The 10910-nt window shown below is 38.8% G+C and overlaps 1 pseudogene; it reads left to right on the top strand.

Moving 5' to 3' along the window:
• The first annotated feature begins 7033 nt into the window (after nt 1-7033).
• On the top strand, nt 7034-9925 carry LOC124089457 (A-kinase-interacting protein 1-like; annotated as a pseudogene).
• The last annotated feature ends 985 nt before the right edge of the window (nt 9926-10910 follow it).

The following is a 10910-nucleotide window of genomic DNA, read 5'->3' as shown; positions in this document are numbered from 1 at the left end:
AAATCAATTAAAATTTTTTTAAAAAGAAAATATGATATATAATAAAAATAAAGTTTTATTCATCATGAAGAAAACTGAAATTGTGTCATCTGCAGGAAAATGGATGGAACTAGAGACTATTATATTAAGTGAAAAAAGTCAAACTCAGAAGGTCAAAGTTTGTGTATTTTCTCTTATTTGCTGATGCTGGAGAGGAAAAAGTAGACGAAAGGGAGGGTCAGGATCTTATGAACATCCAAGGGAGATCAATAGAGTAGAGGAAAGGGAACGGGGGTTGGGGAGGGGAAGGAAGGTTGATACAGAGAGTCTCCTGCCCTTGGTTATACCCAGGGCCCCATCCCAGGGTCTTGTGGATGGAAAGAATTCCCCTCCCCTGGATCCTCAGAGGCCTAGTTGTCTGTATGTATCCCCTGCCACCCCCACACATATGTGTCTCATGCACACTTCTCTAAGTGGGAATGTTTACTCCCAATCTCTCTATAACATGTTTGCTCCATAAACACCACTTCTTTTACTGATTAAATGCAGAAGCTCTGAGGAAGACTTGAGCATCATTCTCTTTGATTTTGAGCATGAATACACTAGTAAAAACATTGAACAAGGGAAGGTTGTACATCAAGAGACTTTCTCTTCATTTCATTATTATCTATCTCCTGCTGACCTCATTGTACCATTCCAAAACAGTGTGGAAAATTTCAAGAACTTTAATCATAAGGGACCACTAGGGTTAGCTGTTAGGTACACTTTTATAGAATTTTTCCTCTGTTTACATTTAACATCATTTTGTGACCAATACCTAAGATGAACTAATTTGGTGGGCAAGTATTGTTTTTATTTTGCTTGGTTTTTTCCCAGCGAAGGAATTTTAAAGAATCCAGGGTTTTGAAACACACTTAATATTCATTCAACATGAATTCTTAAAGGAACACTATGAAGTGTATAGCACTGCCCTGGACATGTGGGACATAAGATACCTGATCTCTGCCATAGGAGGACAGCTGGTGGAAAGAGCTTAAGTTTACAACCAGGCCAAGATCTGAACTGCTATCAGTGTGTGTGTGTGTGTGTGTGTGTATCTTGTATATATATATATATATATATATATATATATATATATATATATATACAACTTGTGTGTGTGTATATATCCATGTTTCTCTGTTTTCTCTCTGTAACTTAGATACAATAAACCTTATTTCCTGATATTGTGAATATTTAAAGCCTCTAGTCACATCAAAATATATATTGCATCATGACCAAGTTGAGACTACCTAAGGGATAAGTCATTTAATATTTTTTAAATACATTTAATACATCTATTAAACAGTGATTAGAGAAAAACCATTTGATCATCTCAGTATAGATGGAAAAGATTTTTGGAGAAAAACTTCAATATTTAATCATGATGAAAACTTTTTTTTTTTTTTGGTACTGGGAATTGAACCCAGGGGCACTCAACCACTGAGCCACATAGCCAGCCCTTTTTATATTTTATTTAGAGACATGGTCTCACTGAGTTGCTTAGGGCCTCGCTAATTTGTTGGAGCTAGCTTTGAACTCATGATCCTCCTGCCTCAGCCTCGAGAGCCTGGGATTACAGGCGTGCACCACCATGCCTAGCATAATGAAAACTCTTAACCAACTCTTATGAACTTCCTTTACTTAACAGTGCCTACCAAAAACCTAGAATTAACATCTTTATTAATGATGACATGTTAGAAGCATCCATTTAAAATCAGCTCAAATGGAGGTTGGATGGGTTTCTTTTCTTGTTGTTCATTCATTTTGTTTTGAAATGCTAGGGTTAGAACCCAGGCCATGTTCATGCTAGAATTTTTTACTACAATTTTAAAACACAATAAGTACATGAAGACTTTTTAAGAGACATGTTGGCAAGGATACTTTTAAGGGAGAATCTGTAAATATATGTTTTCTCAAAATTTATTTGCTGCAGATTCAAGAGTCTCCTCTATCACTCCTATCAGATGAGCCTCAAAAACCCTAAGTGCTTTAGCAAAACTTCCCTTCCCAACTGGTTTTATAAGATAAAAATTATTTCCTTTACAATGATTTAAATTTATAATGAAAACATATGTCAGCTTAAAATATACTAGAAGATACTATTTTTCAAAATTATTTTAGAAGGCATGCAAACCGAAAATGTTTGATGACTTGAGTTTTTCCTATTTTTTTCTTCTCTTCTCAAAACCCCAACTTTACCCAGATTCTATCAGTAGATGACCTGGCTTTCTATTGTTGAGAAAATTAAGACTTTCAAGGCAAAATCCCCCCACAAAACACCTGCCACATCTGTACACTAACATCTGCACCTACTCCCTCTGCTAACCCTCCTATTCCTAGAAAGCTGCTAACTCAGCCCAATCCCCCTCCTTTGTACCAGGCACCCTCTCTTCTTGCTTCTTCCAAGGAATTGAGCAGCAATCTACTTCTCTCCCTCATCATCTTTTCCCCTTTCTACTGGATCATCCTTATTTGTATACAAACATTCTGCATTTTCTTTCATATTAGAAACAGTAACAACAGGACTGGGGATATAGCGCAGTGGTAGAGCATTTGCTTAGCATACAAGAAGCCTTGGGTTTCATCCCCAGTACTGAAAACAAATAAACCAAACAACAACAATCTGTTTTGATCTGTGTTCCCTGTCAGTGACCCACCCATTTCACTCCAATTCCTTTTTGTATTATTTTATAATTTATAGCAAAATTCCTTAAAAGAGTTGTCTAGTCTCAATTCTTCAATTCCTCTCTCAGACCCACTTCAGTGTGGTCCACCTTCCACTAACATTACTCTCTCTGAGGTCAACAGTGACACCTGTTTGCCATGTCCAATGGTCAGCAGACACACATCAACCCTCCAGACTTATCAACAGCATGCAGCACACTTATCGTTACACTGTCCTGGAGTTCGTTTCTGGTTGCTTTTTCTCAGTCTCCTTCACTGACTCTGTTTTATCTATCTAAGCCTGTATGAACTGGAATATTCCACGCTTCAGTCCTGGATCTCTCCAAGGTCATTTTTGTCTGCAGGACTTCCCTTCATCTCATCCAGTAATGGTTTTAAATGCCATCTTACCCACTTGTTCCATGTATCTTCTCTTTCCTGTATACTGATTCTCCACCTTTCTCCATCCTGGTCTCTACCCAAGAAGCTGGCATCTATGTACTTTACTAACTGGTCTTTGGATTTCTAATTTGGTGTGTAACATGGTAAGGATGGCAAGTTAGTACGGTGAAAAAGAAGAGTGATACTGGACTTTGATTTCCTTAACTCCCTCTGTGTGAGGACCTTTAACCAATGATGACTCTTCCAAGGCCTCCTCCTCCTTTATTCAACTCTCTCCTTCCAAATTTCTGTAAACCCTGTCTGCCCTGGACTTTGCATTTAAAGAAGAATGCTTTGTGTTTCTCTGCACTCACACCTCTAAAAATAGTCCCTTTGTAAATACCCTCATTAAATGTTCCTAATTTGAGTATTCCATTGTTCTCTGTTGGGATCCTGAAAGATACGATGCAGATGATTTTCAGTTGTGCAGCTTCCTTTTGAGTCTCCCTTCTGAACTTCAGACTTCTCTAATCAGCAGGCTGTATAAGATCATCTGTGAATGAATAAAAAAAAATGTGGCATATATACACAATGGAATTTTACACAGCATTAAAAGAGAATAAAATCATGGCCTTTGCAGGTAAATGGATGGAGTTGGAGAAGATAATGCTAATTGAAGTTAGCCAATCCCCAAAAAACAAATGCTGAATGTTTTCTCTGATACAAGGAGAGTGACTCATAGTGGGGTAGGGAGGGGGAGCTTGGGAAGAATAGATGAATTCTAGATAGGGAAGAGGGGTGGGAGGGAAAGGGAGGGGGCAGGGGATTAGCAAGGATGGTGGAATGTGATAGACATTATTATCCAAAGTACATGTATGAAGACACAAATTGGTGTCAACATACTTTATATACAGAGATATGACAATTGTGGTATATATGTGTAATAAGAATTGTAATGCAAAAAAACAAAGTCCATGTATAAAGCATGAATAGGTATGAACATACTCTAGATACAAAGATATGAAAAAATTGAACTCTATATGTGTAATAAGAATTGTAATGCATTCTGCTGTCACGTATTTAAAAAATAAAATCAATAAAACTAAAAAAAGGTAATCTCTAAGATATCTAATAGAAATCTCAAATATCATGTCTAATGCCAAGCTCCTGGCATTCTCTCTCCAACCTGTTCATCCCTCATCCTTGGCTTCTCAATCAATGGCATCAAGGTCCTTCCTGCTGCTCAGGCATGTCTCCTGGTCGATTCAGCTCTTGATTTCTCACACTTTACACTGAGTTTGTCAGCAAGTCCTGGTGGTGCTGCTGTCCACTGGTCACTGCTCACCACCTTGTTGCTACTATTCTACTACTAGTCTGTTCCAAACTCAGTCTCATCTGGATTACTCTAGGACCTCACAGAAGGCCTGCCTGCTTCTTCCCATGCCCCCTTCATCCATTCTCAGTCAACATTCAGGGCAGTCCTGCTACACACCATCCAGAACTTATCACTCCTGAGCTGAGCAGAGGCTTTTCTCTTACCCATCAGAGGGGCTCCTTTTCCTCCACATTCTCACCTATAACTCCTGGTTTGTTGTCTCCACTCCTGAGTCCTGGGCTCCTCACAGTTCTTCAAACACCCCCTGAACAAACCTGCATGAACTTGGTGATGTGGCTGGTATCCTTCAGACCCTTTACTTCTTTATTTTTCAGTTATTTATTTTAACTAATTATTTTGTTTATTGTCTTCTTCCTACAAGAAAGTATGTTCTGTAAGGGCAGAGGGGTTTGCCCCTTGGAATAATATCCAGTGCACAGCAATTGAATTTTTAAAGAATAAAAACATTTTAAAACCCTAAATAAATGAAGACATGCTGTTTTAGTGAGTAGGAAAACTCAACGTTATAAAGATGTCAGTTGTCCTCAAGCAGATCTATAGATTCACCACAATTTCCCTACTGTTAACATATGCTGATGAACAGAGTCTAAAAATGTTTATCCACCTGTAAAGAAGAATAATGTGGCGGAGTTTGACTTTCCAGAGATCAAAACTTTTTCTTAAACCAGGTGTGGTGGTACATGCCTGTAATCCCAAAGACTTGGGAGACTGAGGAAGGAGGATCACAAGTTTAAGGCCCACTTTAGCAATTTAATGATATCCTGTCTCAAAAAAAAAGTACTGGAAATGTAGCTCAATGGTAAATTTCCCCTGGTTTTAATCTCCAGTATGAAAAAAAATTTTCATAAATTTATGGTTAGGCAGACAGGGTAGTATTGGCTCAGGACTAAGAAGATTGACCGTAGAACAAAAGAGAAAATCTAGAAACTGACCTATAAATATGGCAACTTATATAAGACAGAAGTAGCACTGCAGTCACTGGAGATAAAAGAAAGGGTATTCAATAAATCACACAGGGACAATTGGTTACCCACATGGAAGAAAAGTGAAATTGGATTCCTATCTCACACCATACACACAATTAATTACAGGTGAATTAAAAAGCAAAACTTTAACATTTTAAACAGAAAATATATATTCACAATTTTAGAGTAATAGAGGACTTACTAAAAAGACCCCACCAACAATAAAAAAGTTAACTATAAAGAAGATACTTATAAATCTGTTTACATAAACATGAGAAACATTTGTTCATTAACAGATACTATGACAAAATGAAAATATACATAACAAAATAGAAGATATTTCAAATAAACCTAACAGGCAAATGAATATATAATAAATCTCTAAAAGCCAACAAGAAATATATGGATATCCCAAAATGAAAATGGACAAAGAACTTGAATCAGCTTTCACAGAAGCAGAAATGCAAATGCCTAATATGCATAATAATATGCTTAATTCCATTAATAATCAGAAAATTAAAAAATTTAAATTGCAGTATAAAGCACTAGATTTTTATTTCATTAATATCATAAAACAAATGTGAGTACAGATATGGAAACAACGTTCTGCTGATGGAAATGTCACTTGGACAACCATAGGGAAGATAATTGGTATTATCTTTTTACAATATCAGAGATGTGTTAAGGAAGATGTTTAGTAACACTGTTTAAATTAACAAAAGTCAAACTATAGCCCTTAAAGAAACACAATTGTACACAATGTAATATTACTCAGCAATAAAGAAGAATGATTTTAAGACACTCACCCATAAATGGATGGATCTGAAGACCATCATGCTAAGTGAAATAAGCCAATCCCCAAAACACCAAAGGTTGAATGTTCTCTTTGATATGTGGATGCTAACCCACAACAAGGAGCAGGGGAAAATATAAGTTCAGTGGATTAGACAAAGGGAAATGAAGGGAAGCGGGATAGGAATAGAAAAGGCAGTGGGTTGAATCTGATATAATTTTCCTATGTACATAGATGAATACACCACAGTGAATCTCAACATCATGTACACCCACAAGAGTAGGATCCTAATGAGAATAAGATATATTCCATGCTTGTATAAATATATCAAAATAGATTCTACTGTCATGTATAACTAAAAAAAATTAAAATTTTTTTAAAAACTCAAAAAAAAGCTAGAGAGAATTCAGATTTTCACAAAATGAATAGATTTATATGAATAGATAGTTTATTATTAGCATAGTAATTATATGTAGTGTACTTATATAATGTTTTTTTATAATAGTGGCAATGGATGAACCACAACTACACACAGACTTTCTGTTTAGTCCTACCAGCCTGTGTTTTTCATGTCCACCACACCATGCCACTCAGTTCCAGCTGGAGATAGCTAGTCAGTTTGGTATCAGTGTGGATTTTCACCACAGCCCCATTTCCCTTCAGACTTATCCCACTTCTGACTCTATCAACCAAACAGTCTCAGGACCCACTCCCAAAGCAGGCGTGTGTGTGTGTGTGTGTGTGTGTGTGTGTTGACTGCTGTGTAGAACAGGAGAAAGGAGGATTCTGGAACAGCATTAGAATTCTGTTAAGATGAGGAAGGAGGAAATGGGTACTGGTACACAGCCATCGTCTACTACTGTTTCTGTCTCCTATTATACCGCAAACTCCTTGAGGGAGGGACCACGTCATGATTATCTTGCATTTCCCCAGCACTATGCCTGGCACATCTTACACATTAAACAAATATTGAAATAAAAAAAAGAAATATTGAACAAAACATTAGCATAAGAAACATCCAGAAACATTAAACTGGTCATATCTAATGAAACAGACCAACTGAAACCCAAATCAGGTCAGGAGCCCCTTGCCAGAACCAACATTCTCACTGAGAAGGCTGGTGTGGACAGACAAGGAAGTGGGTAAGGGCAGATTAGGATACAGATGTAGTTTAAGGGCTACTCTGAATGGCAAAGCAGCTGGTCAGGTGCAGTAAGCTCCCTGGGAGTGAGTTGAGGTGTAAGGACTGATGGACACATTACCTTTTAATGAAAGTGCCCTGGAATCTTTGGAGGTGACTGCACAGTAAAGTGGTATTTGCCTGGTCTTAAAAGTGCAATAGAGAAGACGCATACACACTGAGAAGATGGACTGAGAGACACGGAGAACTGTTTCACTTGACGGCAGTGAACCAGGTGGACAAATGTTCCCTTCAGCACTCAGCTAGGCTGGATCAAGAAGTGCTGGAGTGCAGCGGGCCAAGAGGAGGGCAGTGGACTGGCATTCACATGAGTATCCCAAAAGCAGCATAGGGATTCTTTCCCAGGAAGGATCCTACCAAGAAAGACGACTGGCAGCAGGTCCCCAGCGCTTTTTTTTCCCAGGAGAGAGAGAGAATAAAGGTACTAAACCCTTAGTGCTTCCTTCAGAACAGTGGCTGAATTCATGGACTATACTTCAAGTCAGTGTGGGAAATATTATTCTTCTGTGGCAGAGGAAAGAGGGACAACCCATATCTATCATTATCACAGAGGGAAGTCGCAGCTACACATGTGCTCTTACAGAAGGCATGGTCAGAGAAATGACAGAGAAAAGACATCCCTCAGTTCCGGAAGCAACTATGAAACATCAGCATGTCAGAGGCATCCCAGCCGGCCGAGAATGTATCAAAAGACCTCTACATAAAAGTATATCCAGGGACTTATTCTGTCATTGTGGGCTCAACTTCCTTGACCAAGAAGACTCACGTAGTAGTCATTGTTTACTGGACAAAGTGTCTTCCCTGTTGGCCTTCACTGCCATCACAACACTCTTTTTTTCTTTTTCTTTTTCTTTTTTAATTTTTTTTAGTTGTAGTTGGACACAGTATCTTTATTTTATTTATATATTTTTATGTGGTACTGAGGATGAACCCAGCTCCTCACACTAGCTAGGTGAGTGCTCTGCAGCTGTGCCACAACCCCAGCCCCCCAACATCACTCTTTTTTTAAGTAGCAAGAAGAATAAAACCACCATATGATTTTCTTAATAATTACACATTAATCCTGCTTTTAGCACTAACTACAGAGGTCAGCCTTCCTGGGAACTAGAATATGTCTCTTTCAGTTCCATTTTAACTTGAGAGTCCCCCATCCTCATTTGCCTGAAAGTAATAATGTGATGATGCTGTCTGAGTAGTTTTTACTACTGGCTTTCCAAGTAAAGGCTAATTATGATAATAAAGGGAAAGATTTGGAAACAGAAAATTCATTTTATTGCTATTAAAAAGAGGTCAAACACAATGTTCCCCATGTACAACTGTAGGCTTTATGAAAAGACAGCAGAGAGGCTGTGGAGACATTTGCCCAAATCAGGTCTACTATACCCTGAGGCCTCTGTGGAAGTGTTGTCCTCAAGCAGTGCCACCAAGCAGGGCCACTGGCTCCTGTGCCCTTTACACGTGGGGCCTTTCTGTTGCTCATCTGCAGTGAGGTCTTAATGGGGTGAAGACGCTGCTGCTTACTTGACTCTCACCTGTAGCCTGTGTTCTACCTTCCATTGAACAAGGTCTTGTCGACCACTCTTTGTAATTTGTCAGGTATTTATCGTCATAATTCTTTAACTTCCTGTTAAAAAGAAAAAGAGAAAAATCCTGAGTCCCATGCTGAATAAAAATTTAAGGATCAAGCATTTGCCTAGCCTGCATGAGGCACTGTGTTCGATCCTTAGCACCACATAAAAATAAGTAAATAAAATAAAGGTATTGTGTTCATTGACAACTAACAAATATTTTTTTAAATGTTTAAGGATCAGAAATCACTGTTTTTAGAAAATTCATTAATATATCCCAAGATTTTTTAACCTACCACACCAACTATATCATTTTGAATATAGCTAATCTTTCCTCAGGAAAAATGCTACATATTATGTGACCAAAATAAAGTTTTAAATAGATCTATGTTAGCATTCCCATGAGGAACAGACTTGCCTAGACAGTGAGACTAGTAAAGCCGACCCATGGGTCAGCGCTATTTAAATGGAGAACCTAGCACCTCCCCTCTCCCAAGAAACCAATGATGAGCTTCATGGGTTCTATAAGCCTTCTGAAATTATATGAAAAATTGTGAGTACAATTTTCTGGAAAAGGGAGCCATTGGTTTTATAATTCTCAAAGGGCATGTGACTCCAGACGATCTAAGAACTATGTAAGGATACCCTAAAATGACCCTTCTCAAACATTCTGCTTTACCTAGACCCCCAGGGATTTTAGTTTGAATTCTTGGGAATTCTTGTCCCTTGGATGTATCCTGGTACCTCAGTTTTCTGTGTTCAGCTTCCTCTGGCAGAGTTTACAATGGCTTCCTGTTGGTTGCTTTCAGGGTCAGCTCCTTGGTAGTCCCCACTACTGCAGTTTGAACTCTCTGCTGTTTGTTGTTCTTCTCTTCTTTCCAGATGTTGCAACCTCTTGGTCCTAAACCCAAAATAATTAGGTATGGTGAATATTGATGAGATTAGTCTTGATGACAAGTAGAACTACATTAAGATTCACTGAATGCTTAAGTATCTATAAGCTGCTAATATTGTTCTGTATTTTTAAAGAGAAATAAACTTTGTTAATCATTTTAAAAAAAAAGCACAGTAGAAGTTTTATTCTCTAGTCACCAGGAGTGGAGCCAGGCTGGCCATCCAATAGGACTTTTAGTGGCATTTCCAAGCTCACTCCCTAATTGAGCCAGCCACTCTTTTGACAGGCTGGGGCACCTCAGTTCTCATGCACCAGGCCCACAGGGTTCACCCACTTGCCCCTGTTTAACCAATTAGCCCAGTGTTAACATTTCCTACAACTCTGGTAATGAAGGATTTAGAGCACCTGAGTCTGAGGAAAAACAAGTAACTCTGAGAAACCCAAAGTCTTCCTGACTTATGGTGAAACTGCTAAGATCTGACCATTGTTTCCAAGTATTTCAGGACCAAAACCGAACTTCATTCCTACCTACACCTCAGGAGGATCACACTATAGTTAGATACTTTGTGCATTACATGAAGGCTCTGACTGAGGGGCTCTAGACCTGAATCCAGACTGCACTCTGCTCACTAGACGCAGGGGTCTGGTTGTATCCTGCATCTCCCAGGAGAAGGGGGCCCTTTTCTTCTTATAGAGGCAATTACTGCTTGCCACACTAGAGCTTCATCTGCCCAGAAGGGACCCTTCATCTAACTAGCACAGAGACCCATTCCCTTGCCATTGAATTCCTAAGATGGACCCAGAAGCCTTGGACTGATATGACATCATTCTTGACTCAACAGGAAGTACCTCAGGCTTTCTTACTATCAGTGAGACCATCATAAATGCCTGACCTCATTGATTCTGTTTACCAGATGCTTATTCCCCTTCCTCCAGTAGGGCTGGGATCCTGGCCAATCTTCCCAGCCTTGCTGATGAATATCTCCGTCTCCCCAGCTGCTGTCTTCAGAGCATCCTCTGACCCCT

The sequence above is a fragment of the Marmota monax genome, unplaced genomic scaffold, assembly GCF_021218885.2.
Source record: "Marmota monax isolate L192 unplaced genomic scaffold, Marmota_monax_Labrador192_F-V1.1 WCK01_AAM20220418_F8-fsc00253, whole genome shotgun sequence".
Classification (NCBI taxonomy): domain Eukaryota; kingdom Metazoa; phylum Chordata; class Mammalia; order Rodentia; family Sciuridae; genus Marmota; species Marmota monax.
Note: the sequence above shows the minus strand (reverse complement) of the source record. Positions and strands in the feature narration are given on the sequence as shown.